Source organism: Bactrocera oleae, chromosome X, assembly GCF_042242935.1.
Source record: "Bactrocera oleae isolate idBacOlea1 chromosome X, idBacOlea1, whole genome shotgun sequence".
NCBI lineage: Eukaryota > Metazoa > Arthropoda > Insecta > Diptera > Tephritidae > Bactrocera > Bactrocera oleae.
The window spans coordinates 28605650-28624316 of NC_091541.1; the positions used below are offsets into that span (position 1 = coordinate 28605650).

Here is an 18667-nt window from a genome sequence, read left to right on the forward strand (position 1 = left end):
TCATTCCAATTATATTCCGGTGATAGACGGGAAAGTGTTGGTATGGGAACAAAGGGACTATTTAAAGCATTCGAGTAACCTGACAGAATTTGCTAGCATGTTAGATGAGACCGCAGAATTAGCAGAGTTATTCCCATGATAACATTGACAGATCTAACCCGAACAAGCAAAATAGAGTTTTTGAAGTTGAAACAATCTTTGCAGGATTAAATTTGCAGTCCTTTTATTGTCAGAAGTCGTATATTTTCGGATTATCGACTACTCTCATTCCAATTATATTCCGGTGATAGACGGGAAAGTGTTGGTATGGGAACAAAGGGACTATTTAAAGCATTCGAGTAACCTGACAGAATTTGCTAGCATGTTAGATGAGACCGCAGAATTAGCAGAGTTATTCCCTCAATCGCATATGCGAAAATTATTAGACGTGGATATAGAACATATTAGAAATTTGTTTTCCGTAATAAAAGTGCCCCATATAATGGCAAGAAGTCTGGATTTCCTAGACTCAGCACTCAAGGTAGTAGCTGGCACGCCATATGCGGCCGATTTTGAAAAAGTTAAATGGTTCCAGTCAAAGCTAGTCGATGCAAATAATAGGCAAATAGTAATTAATTCAGAAACACATAAGCAATTTAATAAACTCACAGATACGATAAATGAAATAATTAAAGCAAAAAATAATGAGTTGGTTGACACACCGCATTTATATGAAACATTATTAACGAGAAATATAATGTAAATAAACCAGATTTCAAGTTAATTTTGTAATGTAAATCGGTTCTAATCACTCAATAAACGCAGAAGTGTTCTGCACCAACTATACAAGCTACAAGCTGTTCTTGTAATAACTATATGTAACTGTGACTGGATCTGAAGGCGAATCCCGTGCACGGTTTGCATATAAAGTGGGAAATTTTGCTACTACACACGATAACTTAGTGTGACTGGATCTGAAGACGTAGCCTGCAAACGGTTTGCATCTAACGTGGGACATTTTGTTACCACACGCGATAACTTGCATACATAAACAAACATATATGCACCCTACAAGAAACTGCTGATGGGTTCACCAATACACTCACATTTATTATGTCAGTACTGACGGACAATTTACTTGTCAACAATAACAATAACAGTTAAACAGGGAAAAGGTTTATCGAGAAAAATAAGGGCTTATTATGGTCTGATACTTTTTTTTAGATGGAAAACTAAAATTTTAGGCGGCGTCTCGTGAAAAATAATTAATTTCGAAAATAACGGACACCCTAATGTGTAAGAATAGAATTGCTGAATCCTTTACTCAACAACTGCGCAAGCCAATTTTTAGTGTTCTTCTTGCCACAAACGATAATTGTTGCACGCTTCTTTTGGGTTTGGTGTTAAAAATATACATGAAAGAGAGGAGTTTTCAAATATGCATAAGATATATAAGCTTCAAATAAAACTATATATTTAGTTAACTTCCGTTGGCATTTTTAAATTCAGAAATATGTACTGATTGAGGAAAGACGTACGCAGAGCTATTGAGAGGAGGAGATGGCATCAAGTGAAAATTTCTTTTCTTATTTTACTATTTAATTATATTTTTTGTTTCAATCCTTTTTATACTCGCGCAACCGACAGAGTATAATCGTTTTGTTCACCTAACGGTTGTTTGTATCACCTAAAACTAATCGAGTTAGATATAGGGTTATGTATATATAAATGATAAGGATGAAGAGACGAGTTGAAATCCGGTTGACTGTCTGTCCGTCCGTGCAAGCTCTAACTTGAGTAAAAATTGAGATATCTTTATAAAACTTGGTAGACATGTTTCTTGATACCGTGAGACGGTTGGTATTGCAGATGGGCGTAATCGGACCACTGACACGCCCACAAAACGCCATTATTCAAAAACAAATAAATTGCCATAACTAAGCTCCGCAATAAGATACAAGACTGTTAATGTGATAATGTGTACCAGGATCAAATTAGGGAGGGGCATCTGCACTTAAAACTTTTTTTTAAAAAGTGGGCGTGGTCCCGCCTTTAATAGGTTTAATGTGCATATCTCCTAAACCGCTAATGCTATAATAACAAAATTCACTAGAAGCAAATGTTTTTAGCACTTCTATTGCCGGTGTGAAAATAGTTGAAATCGGGTGGCAACTCTGCCCACTCTCCATATAACGGTACTGTTAAAAACTACTAAAAGCGCTTGATTTACTAAACACGCCAGAGACATTAAATTTTATCTCAGGGATGGTATGAGATGACTTTATAGGAACCGCGTTCAAAATTAGTCAGTGGGCGTGGCACAGCCCACTTTTAGGTGAAAACCCATAGCTTGAGATCTGCGTAACCGATTTCAACCAAATTCGGTGCGTAACGTTCTTTTCATGTTTTTATGTCATAGTGCGAAAATGGGCGAAATTGGACTACAACCACGCCTATTTCCCATATAACACCTTTTTCAATTCCATCTGATTCTTTCACTTTCCACTATGCAAATCAGGTAACAATGATTATATCGGGGTAAAACTTTGCGTGAATAATGCAATTAAAGTATGCCACCTTGCGGCCAAAAATTGTCTAAAGCGAACCAAAACTTTTCAAACCCCTAAGTACTAAATATGTGGACCCCAGTGCCTATAGTTGACCTTCTACCGAAAATATCAGTCAATCCACAAAGAAATCTCAAACGAGTATACCATTTGACTTTGCGAGAGTATAAAATGTTCGGTTACATCAGAACTTAGCCCTTCCTTACTTGTTGTTTTTGGATTTTCTTCCCATTTGTTGCGATGCGAATCCTCGTTCTTGTCGTATTTTTTTTGCAGTTCTCACCATTCGTTTGGAAACTTTAAACTCTTTCCTTATCATTTTAATCGACCAATCTGTCAAAACCTGAATTTTATCAGCTCTACATTGAAAGCAGATTTAAAGTTATTAAGTAAAAGCTCTTTTGGATCAATTTCTTTATTTACATTGTTAATATTATCCGTAAATTTACTCACAACATTTGTTAAAATGTTTTGACACTCTTTATTACTTGAGACTCTCTTGATTTTGATTGAAGGTTCACCAATTTCCGTTAAAAATTTATTAACCTTATCAACTTTTAATTTCTTATCTACCAGTTTGCAATGAAAAGTAGGATCTTTTTCTTCGTCATCTTCGATAACATCATTTGACTGCTCAGGCTTGTTGACTTCAGGACATTTATTCACCGATAATTCACCAAGAATTTCAGGTTTTCGGCCTGAATAAATAGTCCGTTCACATGAATTGCACATATAATTCCCAATAAAATCTTTAAAATCATGAGCGCGGTTTTTGTTATTAAAACTAAGTTTTTAATGACTTTTTTATGATTTTTTTTGTTAAATGGGTTGCAGCATTTCTTAACGAGGCTCATGATTAATTATCAACGAAATTATGAATGGCTCGAGATATTCCTTTGTTGTTCACATAGTTGTAGATACTGGGACATAAAATATTAAGATGCTTTCATATTTATTTCTTTTAGCCGCAAAAAAAATTTTTAATTTTTCTAGGGAGAAGTCATTAAAATTTTCATTTTTTAACTTAAAAGTTAATTAACAATTTGAAAAATAAAAATTATTTAAATTCATACATATTTTTTCAAAGTAAAAGTTTTGAACTATAACTCCTGAAAATTTCATTAAAAAATCACCAATAGTTTTCTAGTTATTAATTTTTTAACTAAAAGTAGTAAAAATTTTCAATTTAAAAAAAATTGTTTTTTTAAATTAAAATTTTAAAAAACTGAGCGAAGGATTCCTTGCTCATGATGACTACTTTATGAAAAAATACTCACATTCATATTCGATGTTCAAGTGGAAAATGGGGGGTCCACTTGACGTGTTTTTACTCTTATACTACAATTATAAATTTGGTCCCTTCATCAGGAAATACACCATGCCATATTACATTAGTTATTCGCGGGTTTTTTGCCAAAAACTAAACAATAAATGATTTAAGCCTGTTTTATATGTGTATCACCAGAGAATGGTAATAAATAGAGCAGGCGCAAATGCTAGCTGTGCTAAAATGTAAATTATTAAAAGGGAACATCGAAAATGCGCAAATTCGAAAGTTCAATTACACCACGTCAAAAAAGTACCTTCCCCTCATGTAATTAAACTCAAAAAACTACACCACTCTAACAAGGTACCAAGCAATATTTCACCACCTTATAAGGGAACGGCAAATGAATGTATGTGCAGATGTTCTTTGGCATGCGTATTAGTGAAAATTAGAATAATAGAAAAAAAATAGATTTTGAAAACATGTAATGAGTGAAAAATTTAAATTAAAATAAAATAAATTTAATACAATAGGTTAATAAAAATTAAAAAATAAATAAAACAAAATCTTTGATAGGATTTCAACTTAGGCAAATATTTGATGTGAATTTGCAATAGGGAGCTGTGCTATAAAAGCAGCACCACAGACAATAACGAAGAAATGGTGTCTAACCTGTGAACTCAAACAGCTATTGTCATTTACTAGTTTCAAATGATCAATTTATATGTCATTGTTGTTGAAATTGCCTTTCCTCCATTCGCATGTCCAAATATATTTGCATATATGTACACATATGTATGTATGTCCCTTACTATGCCTTTTGTAAAAAACTCAAACATTCGCGAATCAACAAAAAAATCGCAGACGCACCATAATCGACCAATAAGATTCAAGCAAGCTTGCGCTTTATTTTTTATATATTTCATATTACAACGCCAATAAATTCATTCATAAGGAACGCGCGTATGCTACAAAACAAAGTGCGATTGTTTATAACTCTGTACTGCGCTCTTTTTTCTGTGCGCCTGGTCAACCAAATTTGGTTTTCATATGGAATTCCTACCACAAATGCACGAAAATGAAGTTTAAATAAAAATGAATGAAATTTAATTTGAGTTTTCAGTAAAATTGAAGAATCAGCAAAACTTCAATTTTACAATTGATTCTACCATTCCCCTCGCATTTGTATGTTGCCCACAAGCTGCTTCCTCACGACGAGGCTAAAAATCAGAAATTGAAGATATTGTCTGATGATCTCTTCAGAAAACAGAATCGGCAACATGGCCTATTAGCGATTTAAAAATTTTATTAACATTTAATTAATATTATGCAATATATTTGACATTATATTATACAATTTATATGAAATGCCATACATATGAAATATTTAATTAGTTTTATTTGTTCTAGCCCATTTTATCTAAATGCGTCGCTATGAAAATGCAGCCCAATCGGTAGTCGTACTATTTGAAAAGAGCATAAGTCAATTTTCATTGATAAAGCCCTGCAAAAAATTGTGGATTCGAACAAATTTTGTCAACTCGGCGACGATGCGCAAAATTCAGCGTCAATATGTATACGAGCTCGATTTTCGGCATAGTTGTCATTTGGGTTTTTTTAACGTTTTGTCAGAACTCAATTTTAAATCATTTACAAAAGTTATGATTTTTTGGTAATATGCAAATGTAAATCAGCAAGCGCATAAATCATGTAAGAACATTTTCATCATTGCGTGGTGTATTTCAAAAGGTTGGAAGTTGAATTTTTCGATGTTCCCTCTTGTGAAAAGTTCAAATTAGTACTTTTCATCATTTGCGCCTTCTCTATTTATTAACATTCTCTGGTATCACGTTCTTCTTTAAATTGGGACATTTTAGCCATTACAGCATAGGAAATAATGTCGGTTGTGACGATTCACATCGGTCATTTAGCCATTGCTCATCTTTTGCTCAGTGATTAAACGTTCGCATTCTTTGCGTTTTTGCATTGCACCCTTGTGCGTTGAGAGAATGTTGGGAAAGCTGTTGAGAACGCCTCTAAAATCTATGGCATCTAATGAAGCCATTAGGTATAAGTATACATATCCAAATGTACATGCACGTATGTATGCATACATATATTTTTTATATGACACTAGATAAGATTTTGAATGCATTACTCTAATACCAGTCAGAAGATACTGTAACATCGGATTTTTTAGTATCTCCAATCTAAGCCCAAGGTCCCTTCATTTAATTCCTTATGCATAAATAGAGACTAACTTTCGTGTCGTATTACCTGTAGATATACACTCAGTCCGAGAATGGTACCCAGTCCAATTTAAGTTGGTCCCCAAATAGTTGCTTAACTCCTTGAGTAGAGATAACGAGTGTCGCCTACATACATTTGCTGGGCCAAATTCGACATTGACGGGCAATGCCAGCCACATATCTAAATGCTTCAAAAGTAGTAGTAGTAAATTTATGAAATTTAAAAACAACTGTTATAATATTTATACATTATCTTTTTATCTCAAATTCTTTCATTGTAGATAACGGTATTAGGCATTTTGTAGGTAGGTAGGTAGGTAGAGTGGCTGTCTAACGACGCACCTAGGCCTATGGGAGGCCCATTGTGATACCACCGGGAGTACTGTTCCCTCACTCTATCGTCTCCTCTCTGAACCAACCTGTGCTTCTGATGAAGCTCATCAGTATAAATAATTTTATATTAGCAATTTCTGATACGTCGTCAAGGAATCCACGACCGATAGTTGTGATTTTTTTCCTGCATAGAGCTTTACATTCGCATAGAAGATCTTTTACTGTCTCCTCTTCTTCTACTTCTTGGCAGCTTCTACAATAATCGTTGTAAGGTACACCTAGCCTGCTGGCATGTCTACCAATTAGACAGTGACCTGTTAGTACCCCAATCAGAGTTCTTATATCATTCCTTTTGAATTTTAATAGTCGGTTTGTACGACTCTTGCTCCATTCCTACCACGTTAGTCTGCTAGTGGAGCAGGTTATGGATTGTCTCCACCGAGACTCTGCTATATTTATAGCATGTTCGTTGATTAAGTGCTTACAAGTTGCCAGGGGCATAAAGATTTCCCCTTTTTCAGGGGTTAATTGTAACTCGGTGCCTGTTCTGGCTAGTTCATCTGCTTCGCAGTTTCCAGGGATATCACTATGCCCTGGAACCCATTGCAGGTTTATCGTGAAGTAGGATGTTAGATCCTCTAATAGATCAAGACATTCTTTCACTATCTTTGATGAGACCATAGGAGACTTGAGTGAGTTGTTGTGAGCACACTTTTTGTCAATACAACAAGGCTTTCTTTGATTGCTGTGATCTCCGCCTGGAAAACACTGCAGTGGTCTGGTAAGCGGAAGGCTATTTTGGTGTCTAAAGTTGCGCAAAAGACACCACCTCCCACTCGATTATCTAGTTTGGATCCATCCGTGTAGATGCTAATTCCTAGGTTCCTGTCCACCTCGTCCCTTTCCCACTCCTCTCTGGTGGGGAAGGCAACATTGTGGACGGAATTTAGCTTCAATTCTATTGGATTACAGAAATCCGTGGTTTTGGGTAGAAACGGGAACGATCTAAGTATTCTAGAATGCCCCTTGTTGCAGGCGACTAATTGGGAGGATTCCCTTAGTCTGAGAGCAGACTTTGCTGCCACTTGCTTACAGAACAGGTCTGTTGGCAATAAATGTAGAATGACGTTTAGTGCCTGGCTAGGCGTTGTTCTAAGAGCTCCGCTAATGCATATACTGGCTGCTCTTTGTATACTTTCCATACGCCTCACCGCGTATTTCTTCTCCATTATTGGCCACCATACCAATATACCGTATGTCATGATTGGTCTGACAACTGCTGTATAGAGCCAATAAGCTATCCGAGGCGTTAGCCCCCATTTGGGGCCCACCATCCTTTTACAAGTGTAGAGTGCTGTGGCTGCTTTCTTAACCCTAGCATCCAAGTTTTGTTTCCATGAAAGCTTCCTGTCTAAGATTAGTCCTAGGTAGCTTGCTTTATCTCCAATTGTTAGTTCGCAACCATTTAGTACTGGTGCCGTAACTACTGGAGTGTTATGCTTCCTGGTAAACAATACTAGCTCTGTCTTACCAGCATTTAAGTTTAATCCGCACGATACAGCCCAACGGTTTATATCGTCCAGGATCGTTTGCGTAAGGTTTGCGAGAGTATTAGGGAATTTACCTCTAACTGATACTGCCACATCGTCAGCGTAGGCCACAACATGTACCCCCTTCTTCTCTAGATCCCACAGCAACTTATTCATTGTCAGGATCCAGAGAAGTGGAGATAGCACGCCTCCTTGGGGTGTACCCCTTTGGACGGATCTGCGCATCGTTGACGCTCCCAGCTTTGAAATTATTGACCTGCTCGTGAGCATCTGTTCAATTACTTTCCTGAGGGGTTCAGAGATGCCCAGATCCTTAAGCGCACTCAGTATGGCCCTAGGCTGGATGTTATTGAAGGCTCCTTCTATATCTAAGAAGGGGATTAGAGTGTATTCTTTAACTTCTAGAGATTTTTCAATCTCCGTCACCACAGAGCTCAACGCTGTTTCTGTGGATTTACCTTTAGAATACGCATGTTGTGAACCAGCCACCTTGTCTGGTGTTAGTTTGTTTCTTATATGTAATTCTATTAGCCTCTCCAACGTTTTTAGAAGGAACGAGGAGAGACTAATAGGTCTGAAGTCCTTTGGATTTGTATGCGAACTTTTGCCTGCCTTAGGTATGTATATTACCTTGACTTCCCTCCAAAGCGAAGGTATATAGTTTATTTGCAGTGCCCTCTTAAGAATGGTAACAAGCCAATCCTTTATGTAATTCTGCGACTGCTGTAATTGAGCCGGGAATAGACCATCTGGTCCCGGCGACTTGAAGGGCTTGAAGCCATTTATTGTACGTTGCTTTCTGACACTGTGTTCATAAGAGTGGAGTCTATTTCTGCTCCTCTGTCTTGTGTATATTCAACAGTATGGCTTTCAGAGCTACCTGGGAAGTGGGTATCCATTAGTAGTTCCAGTGACTCTTCACTGGATACCGTCCAGCTACAGTCTAGCCTCTGAAGATACCCGATACTATGCACCGATTGTGCCATTATTTTCCTAAGTCGAGATGCTTCCGCCGTGTTCTCGATATCATTACAAAAAGATTTCCAAGAATTTCTTATTGCTCTCCTAAATTCCTTCTTGTATGACCTAAGGAGGTTGTAGTAATGATCCCAGGCTGACTCGCCTTGGGATTGCTTTGCTAAGTTGAACTGCTTTCTGCATTCTTTCTGTAACTTTTTAAGTTCGAGAGACCACCAGGGTGGCCTAATTCTACCTCTACTTCGTGTTATTGGACAAGCCACTTCTAGTGCTTGCCGGCAAGATTCAGTGAATTGATCAACGAGGATGTCGAGATCCTCCTTACTTTTGGGCTGAAACGGCGGAATCATAGGGATACGTTTTTCCAGCTCTTGCATGTGCACCTGCCAGTTCGTTTTCCTATGATTCCTGAAGTTCATGCCTCTATCGGCCCTTTCTTCTAATGTACATTCAATATATCAGTGATCCGAAAATGAATGTTCTTCGAGGACTCTCCATTGGGTTACCCTGTCAAATAGTACTTCCGACACAAGTGTGATATCCAGTACTTCTTGTCGGTTTCTTGTAATGAATGTTGGCGTACTTCCCTTATTACACAGCAATAGCTTAGTGCCTAGTAGGTATTTGAAGAGACACTCACCCCTGTCGTTGACATCTGAGCTGCCCCAGACTGTGTGATGTGCGTTTGAGTCGCATCCAAGTATTATCATGCACTTGGATGCCTCGCTATCCCTTACCACCTCTTTTACCATCAGAGGGGGCACCAGCTCCTCCTCGCACGGCATATAGCACGACACCAGCCGATAACTGCATATGCTCGTTTCCCAGCTTACTGCTACTGTGTCGTTGTTGCTGAAATGATGTAATATAAAAACATTAAGGTTTTTCTTTGCCATTATGCAGGCTCTGATTTAACCTTGACTATTAGCCATAAATAAATTATAGCTCGGTGTCTTCAGTCCGCAAATACGCCCTCCATTAACCCATGGCTCCTGAATGAGGACAAACTCAGGCTGTTCTTCTGCCATGCGCTTAATTAGGGCTGCTGAAGCTAGTTTGCTGTAATGAAGATTAATTTGTAGGAGACGCATTAACTAGTGTTGTTTCTGCGTATTCCTGAGAGTCGCTTAACAGCACTCTCTCAGTATACAAGTTTACGAGTCTGGCAGCAAGTTCAGACTCGGAAGAACACTCACCTTGCTCTATGCTCTCTAGATCGCTTGAGGACTCCACCGGATCTTCCTCTACTTCGCATGTCTCGCTTTCCGATGCTAGATGGTCTGCAGCATCGGCGTCCGACTTGTACGGTGTAATCCTCACTTTCGTGAATCCGTAGTTTATCTCCCCGCCACTTTTCGCCAGCGGTTCGATGGATTCTTTTGTTAGTAATAGCAGAATCTGCATCGTGGCCCTTTTGGTCTCCACGCCAGATTCTGCTACGCTATCGTCAAACGCCTTGACGAACTTCCACCCCTCCGTGGGCAGACTCGGGTTGCAGGCTCTAATGAGCTGCATTATCTGATCCGGCTGTGATGGTGTAGCCGGGATCCATACCCTTGCCCTTGGTCTGGATGGTATATCTTTTTTGTCCACTGCTATTAGTTTTGCGCCCGGGTACACCTCCCCTACCTTGGCTATAGCAGCTTTGTATAGTGCGACCGATCTCTCGTCATCTGTGCATGACGGTGGCGGACCTGGATTGCTAAGTAGCACTTCCAGCGCCACATTTGTTAGCGCAGCCTGCGCCTATTTCCATTGGGCTCTGGGGATTCTTCCTTCGGGGTCCCCCTCATCCAAAACGCCAATGACAATTCGGTCCCGGGCCACTTCTGCAAATGATTTTGCGGGCGTCACGCCCTTTATTTTCGGTCGTTTGGCTGACGGCTTAGCCTCTTCAGCTCACCTCTGTCGCTTTGCTGCCTTTACTGGAGGTTCCAGTTTAAAATTAGGTATGACCGCCCTCGCGCATTCAATTGATGCTAAGAGCTCCTTGGTCAGCTCCTCCTTGGTTGGCGGCTGCAACTCCACTAACCTCAATAGGTATGCGGCGCGTCGTCTCTCCGCATACCTTGCCTTTGTCGGGTCCTGAATATTATTAAGAGCTCTGTAATGATGATATTGGCGGGTATTTTTTATGGTTACACATCGGTCATAACGTAATTTAAACATCTTCTCATGGGAGTCATGATCTTCTTGAGAGCAAAAACCAAAGTTAATTTGTTTATAATACTATCACTTCCTGGACACTTTTAATTAAATCATTTGAGCTTTCTGAAATAATTGTCCCCTCTTTTTTTATTCATTTTTAAATCCAGCTAATTTCAATTTGAAATTTTGATGGATTTTACACACACACACATTATGAGTTCCACTTTTGCCAGCAGATATACATTTCCGCGGTCGGAGTTTTTGAAATTTGGATAGTCCAATCTTTTCGTCAGGATAAGCTTCTTTAAATTTTTTGTGTATTTCGTGAACATTATATAATAATAGTCGTTTTTGTTTTTGGATTTTCTTCCCATTTGTTGCGATGCGAATCCTCGTTCTTGTCGTATTTTTTTTGCAGTTCTCACCATTCGTTTGGAAACTTTAAACTCTTTCCTTATCATTTTAATCGACCAATCTGTAGGAAGCGTAGTCAAAACCTGAATTTTATCAGCTCTACTAGTTTTACAATTGAAAGCAGATTTAAAGTTATTAAGTAAAAGCTCTTTTGGATCAATTTCTTTATTTACATTGTTAATATTATCCGTAAATTTACTCACAACATTTGTTAAAATGTTTTGACACTCTTTATTACTTGAGACTCTCTTGATTTTGATTGAAGGTTCACCAATTTCCGTTAAAAATTTATTAACCTTATCAACTTTTAATTTGTTATCTACCGGTTTGCAATGAAAAGTAGGATCTTTTTCTTCGTCATCTTCGATAACATCATTTGACTTCTCAGGCTTGCTGACTTCAGGACATTTATTCACCGATAATTCACCAAGAATTTCAGGTTTTCGGCCTGAATAAATAGTCCGTTCACATGAATTGCACATATAATTCCCAATAAAATCTTTAAAATCATGAGCGCGGTTTTTGTTATTAAAACTAAGTTTTTAATGACTTTTTTATGATTTTTTTTGTTAAATGGGTTGCAGCATTTCTTAACGAGGCTCATGATTAATTATCAACGAAATTATGAATGGCTCGAGATATTCCTTTGTTGTTCACATAGTTGTAGATACTGGGACATAAAATATTAAGATGCTTTCATATTTATTTCTTTTAGCCGCAAAGGATTTAGTTCGAATATCATTTTATTTAAAACAAGTATTGTAATGTTAATTGGATGTTTTATAATGAATAGAAAAAAATATGGGGTAAAAAAATTATGGATTTTTAATACTTAAAGAATATTAATAGCGGGTATTCAATACATTCTGGTGGATTAGGGAATTCCCGTCTTAAGTATTTCTTTGAAACTATTAAGCGGGTAGGTATTATGCATATTGTTCTACCAAATTCATGCTAATTCACTGCAAGCAAAATGTGAGACCATCATCCCAACATACAAATGAAATATGCAACACACTCTAAGTGTTGCGTTGCCGAACCGCTATACCGGCAGCGCTATACCGGCAGCGCTGACAGTAAAATTTTTTTGCGGATTTCTTTACTTTAATGTTTATAGCAAAATATTAAAAAAAAAATTTTAATTTTTTGAGGGAGAAGTCATTAAAATTTTCATTTCTTAACTTAAAAGCTAATTAACAATTTGAAAAAAAAAATTATTTAAATTCATACATATTTTTTCAAAGTAAAAGTTTTGAACTATAACTCCTGAAAATTTCATTAAAAAATCACCAATAGTTTTCTAGTTATTAATTTTTTAACTAAAAGTAGTAAAAATTTTCAATTTAAAAAAAATTGTTGTTAAAATTAAAATTTTAAAAAACTGAGCGGGGGACTACTTGCTCATGATGACTACTTTATGAAAAAATACTCACATTCAAATTCGATGATCAAGTGGGACCCCCCATTTTCCACTTGATCATCGACTTGACGTGTTTTTACTCTTATACTACAATTATAAATTTGGTCCCTTCATCAGGAAATGCACCATGCGATATTACATTAGTTATTCGCGGGTTTTTTGCCAAAAACTAGACAATAAATGATTTAAGCCTGTTTTATATGTGTATCACCAGAGAATAGTAATAAATAGAGCAGGCGCAAATGTTAGCTGTGCTAAAATGTAAATTATTAAAAGGGAACATCGAAAATGCGCAAATTCGAAAGTTCAATTACACCACGTCAAAAAGGTACCTTCCCCTCATGTAATTAAACTCAAAAAACTACACCACTCTAACAAGGTACCAAGCAATATTTCACCACCTTATAAGGGAACGGCAAATGAATGTATGTGCAGATGTTCTTTGGCATGCGTATTAGTGAAAATTAGAATAATAGAAAAAAAAAATAGATTTTGAAGAACATGTAATGAGTGAAAAATTAAAATTAAAATAAAATAAATTTAATACAATAGGTTAATAAAAATTAAAAAATAAATAAAACAAAATCTTTGATAGGATTTCAACTTAGGCAAATATTTGATGTGAATTTGCAATAGGGAGCTGTGCTATAAAAGCAGCACCACAGACAATAACGAAGAAATGGTGTCTAACCTGTGAACTCAAACAGCTACTGTCATTTACTAGTTTCAAATGATCAAGTTTAAATAAAAATGAATGAAATTTAGTTTGAGTTTTCAGTAAAATTGAAGAATCAGCAAAACTTCAATTTTACAATTGATTCTACCATTCCCCTCGCATTTGTATGTTGCCCACAAGCTGCTTCCTCACGACGAGGCTAAAAATCAGAAATTGAAGATATTGTCTGATGATCTCTTCAGAAAACAGAATCGGCAACATGGCCTATTAGCGATTTAAAAATTTTATTAACATTTAATTAATATTATGCAATATATTTGACATTATATTATACAATTTATATCAAATGCCATACATATGAAATATTTAATTAGTTTTATTTGTTCTAGCCCATTTTATCTAAATGCGTCGCTATTAAAATGCAGCCCAATCGGTAGTCGTACTATTTGAAAAGAGCATAAGTCAATTTTCATTGATAAAGCCCTGCAAAAAATTGTGGATTCGAACAAATTTTGTCAACTCGGCGACGATGCGCAAAATTCAGCGTCAATATGTATACGAGCTCGATTTTCGGCATAGTTGTCATTTGGGTTTTTTTAACGTTTTTTCAGAACTCAATTTTAAATCATTTACAAAAGTTATGATTTTTTGGTAATATGCAAATGTAAATCAGCAAGCGCATAAATCATGTAAGAACATTTTTTGTGTCTATTTAAAGCCTTTGCCCCGTTTCGATCATTGCGTGGTGTATTTCAAAAGGTTGGAAGTTGAATTTTTCGATGTTCCCTCTTGTGAAAAGTTCAAATTAGTACTTTTAATCATTTGCGCCTTCTCTATTTATTAACATTCTCTGGTATCACGTTCTTCTTTAAATTGGGACATTTTAGCCATTACAGCATAGGAAATAATGTCGGTTGTGACGATTCACATCGGTCATTTAGCCATTGCTCATCTTTTGCTCAGTGATTAAACGTTCGCATTCTTTGCGTTTTTGCATTGCACCCTTGTGCGTTGAGAGAATGTTGGGAAAACTGTTGAGAACGCCTCTAAAATCTATGGCATCTAATGAAGCCATTAGGTATAAGTATACATATCCAAATGTACATGCACGTATGTATGCATACATATATTTTTCATATGACACTAGATAAGATTTTGAATGCAAACACGATAACCGTAGAGTAATTACTCTAATATCAGTCAGAAGATACTGTAATATCGGATTTTTTAGTGTCTCCAATCTAAGCCCAAGGTCCCTTCATTTAACTCCTTATGCATAAATAGAGACTAACTTTCGTGTCGTATTACCTGTAGATATACACTCAGTCCGAGAATGGTACCCAGTCCAATTTAAGTTGGTCCCCAAATAGTTGCTTAACTCCTTGAGTAGAGATAACGAGTGTCGCCCACATACATTTGCTGGGCCAAATTCGACATTGACGGGCAATGCCCGCCACATATCTAAATGCTTCAAAAGTAGTAGTAGTAAATTTATGAAATTTAAAAACAACTGTTATAATATTTATACATTATCTTTTTATCTCAAATTCTTTCATTGTAGATAACGGTACTAGGCATTTTGTAGGTAGGTAGGTAGGTAGAGTGGCTGTCTAACGACGCACCTAGGCCTATGGGAGGCCCATTGTGATACCACCGGGACTACTGTTCCCTCACTCTATGGTCTCCTCTCTGAACCAACCTGTGCTTCTGATGAAGCTCATCAGTATAAATAATTTTATATTAGCAATTTCTGATACGTCGTCAAGGAATCCACGACCGATAGTTGCGATTCTTTTCCTGCATAGAGCTTTACATTCGCATAGAAGATCTTTTACTGTCTCCTCTTCTTCTACTTCTTGGCAGCTTCTACAATAATCGTTGTAAGGTACACCTAGCCTGCTGGCATGTCTACCAATTAGACAGTGACCTGTTAGTACCCCAATCAGAGTTCTTATATCATTCCTTTTGAATTTTAATAGTCGGTTTGTACGACTCTTGCTCCATTCCTGCCACGTTAGTCTGCTAGTGGAGCAGGTTATGGATTGTCTCCACCGAGACTCTGCTATATTTATAGCATGTTCGTTGATTAAGTGCTTACAAGTTGCCAGGGGCATAAAGATTTCCCCTTTTTCAGGGGTTAATTGTAACTCGGTGCCTGTTCTGGCTAGTTCATCTGCTTCGCAGTTTCCAGGGATATCACTATGCCCTGGAACCCATTGCAGGTTTATCGTGAAGTAGGATGTTAGATCCTCTAATAGATCAAGACATTCTTTCACTATCTTTGATGAGACCATAGGAGACTTGAGTGAGTTCAACGCCGCTTGGCTATCCGTATAAATATATATGTTCCTTGTTGTGAGCACACTTTTTGTCAATACAACAAGGCTTTCTTTGATTGCTGTGATCTCCGCCTGGAAAACACTGCAGTGGTCTGGTAAGCGGAAGGCTATTTTGGTGTCTAAAGTTGCGCAAAAGACACCACCTCCCACTCGATTATCTAGTTTGGATCCATCCGTGTAGATGCTAATTCCTGGGTTCCTGTCCACCTCGTCCCTTTCCCACTCCTCTCTGGTGGGGAAGGCAACATTGTGGACGGAATTTAGCTTCAATTCTATTGGATTACAGAAATCCGTGGTTTTGGGTAGAAACGGGAATGATCTAAGTATTCTAGAATGCCCCTTGTTGCAGGCGACTAATTGGGAGGATTCCCTTAGTCTGAGAGCAGACTTTGCTGCCACTTGCTTACAGAACAGGTCTGTTGGCAATAAATGTAGAATGACGTTTAGTGCCTGGCTAGGCGTTGTTCTAAGAGCTCCGCTAATGCATATACTGGCTGCTCTTTGTATACTTTCCATACGCCTCACCGCGTTCTCCATTATTGGCCACCATACCAATATGCCGTATGTCATGATTGGTCTGACAACTGCTGTATAGAGCCAATAAGCTATCCGAGGCGTTAGCCCCCATTTGGGGCCCACCATCCTTTTACAAGTGTAGAGTACTGTGGCTGCTTTCTTAACCCTAGCATCCAAGTTTTGTTTCCATGAAAGCTTCCTGTCTAAGATTAGTCCTAGGTAGCTTGCTTTATCTCCAATTGTTAGTTCGCAACCATTTAGTACTGGTGCCGTAACTACTGGAGTGTTATGCTTCCTGGTAAACAATACTAGCTCTGTCTTACCAGCATTTAAGTTTAATCCGCACGATACAGCCCAACGGTTTATATCGTCCAGGATCGTTTGCGTAAGGTTTGCGAGAGTATTAGGGAATTTACCTCTAACTGATACTGCCACATCGTCAGCGTAGGCCACAACATGTACCCCCTTCTTCTCTAGATCCCACAGCAACTTATTCATTGTCAGGATCCAGAGAAGTGGAGATAGCACGCCTCCTTGGGGTGTACCCCTTTGGACGGATCTGCGCATCGTTGACGCTCCCAGCTTTGAAATTATTGACCTGCTCGTGAGCATCTGTTCAATTAATTTCCTGAGGGGTTCAGAGATGCCCAGATCCTTAAGCGCACTCAGTATGGCCCTAGGCTGGATGTTATTGAAGGCTCCTTCTATATCTAAGAAGGCGATTAGAGTGTATTCTTTAACTTCTAGAGATTTTTCAATCTCCGTCACCACAGAGCTCAACGCTGTTTCTGTGGATTTACCTTTAGAATACGCATGTTGTGAACCAGCCACCTTGTCTGGTGTTAGTTTGTTTCTTATATGTAATTCTATTAGCCTCTCCAACGTTTTTAGAAGGAACGAGGAGAGACTAATAGGTCTGAAGTCCTTTGGATTTGTATGCGAACTTTTGCCTGCCTTAGGTATGTATATTACCTTGACTTCCCTCCAAAGCGAAGGTATATAGTTTATTTGCAGTGCCCTCTTAAGAATGGTAACAAGCCAATCCTTTATGTAATTCTGCGACTGCTGTAATTGAGCCGGGAATAGACCATCTGGTCCCGGCGACTTGAAGGGCTTGAAGCCATTTATTGTACGTTGCTTTCTGACACTGTGTTCATAAGAGTGGAGTCTATTTCTGCTCCACTGTCTTGAGTATATTCAACAGTATGGCTTTCAGAGCTACCTGGGAAGTGGGTATCCATTAGTAGTTCCAGTGACTCTTCACTGGATACCGTCCAGCTACAGTCTAGCCTCTGAAGATACCCGATACTATGCACCGATTGTGCCATTATTTTCCTAAGTCGAGATGCTTCCGCCGTGTTCTCGATATCATTACAAAAAGATTTCCAAGAATTTCTTATTGCTCTCCTAAATTCCTTCTTGTATGACCTAAGGAGGTTGTAGTAATGATCCCAGGCTGACTCGCCTTGGGATTGCTTTGCTAAGTTGAACTGCTTTCTGCATTCTTTCTGTAACTTTTTAAGTTCGAGAGACCACCAGGGTGGCTTAATTCTACCTCTACTACGTGTTATTGGACAAGCCACTTCTAGTGCTTGCCGGCAAGATTCAGTGAATTGATCAACGAGGATGTCGAGATCCTCCTTACTTTTGGGCTAAAACGGCGGAATCATAGGGATACGTTTTTCCAGCTCTTGCATGTGCACCTGCCAGTTCGTTTTCCTATGATTCCTGAAGTTCATGCCTCTATCGGCCCTTTCTTCTAATGTACATTCAATATATCGGTGATCCGAAAATGAATGTTCTTCGAGGACTCTCCATTGGGTTACCCTGTCAAATAGTACTTCCGACACAAGTGTGATATCCAGTACTTCTTGTCGGTTTCTTGTAATGAATGTTGGCGTACTTCCCTTATTACACAGCAATAGCTTAGTGCCTAGTAGGTATTTGAAGAGACACTCACCTCTGTCGTTGACATCTGAGCTGCCCCAGACTGTGTGATGTGCGTTTGAGTCGCATCCAAGTATTATCATGCACTTGGATGCCTCGCTATCCCTTACCACCTCTTTTACCATCAGAGGGGGCACCAGCTCCTCCTCGAACGGCATATAGCACGACACCAGCCGATAACTGCATATGCTCGTTTCCCAGCTTACTGCTACTGTGTCGTTGTTGCTGTAATGATGTAGTATAAAAACGTTAAGGTTTTTCTTTGCCATTATGCAGGCTCTGAT

At 38.2% G+C, this 18667-nt stretch overlaps 1 pseudogene; it reads right to left on the minus strand.

Annotated features, from left to right (window-relative positions):
* Nucleotides 1-9955: 9955 nt before the first annotated feature.
* LOC138858191 (uncharacterized) lies at nt 9956-18652 on the minus strand (annotated as a pseudogene).
* Nucleotides 18653-18667: the final 15 nt, after the last annotated feature.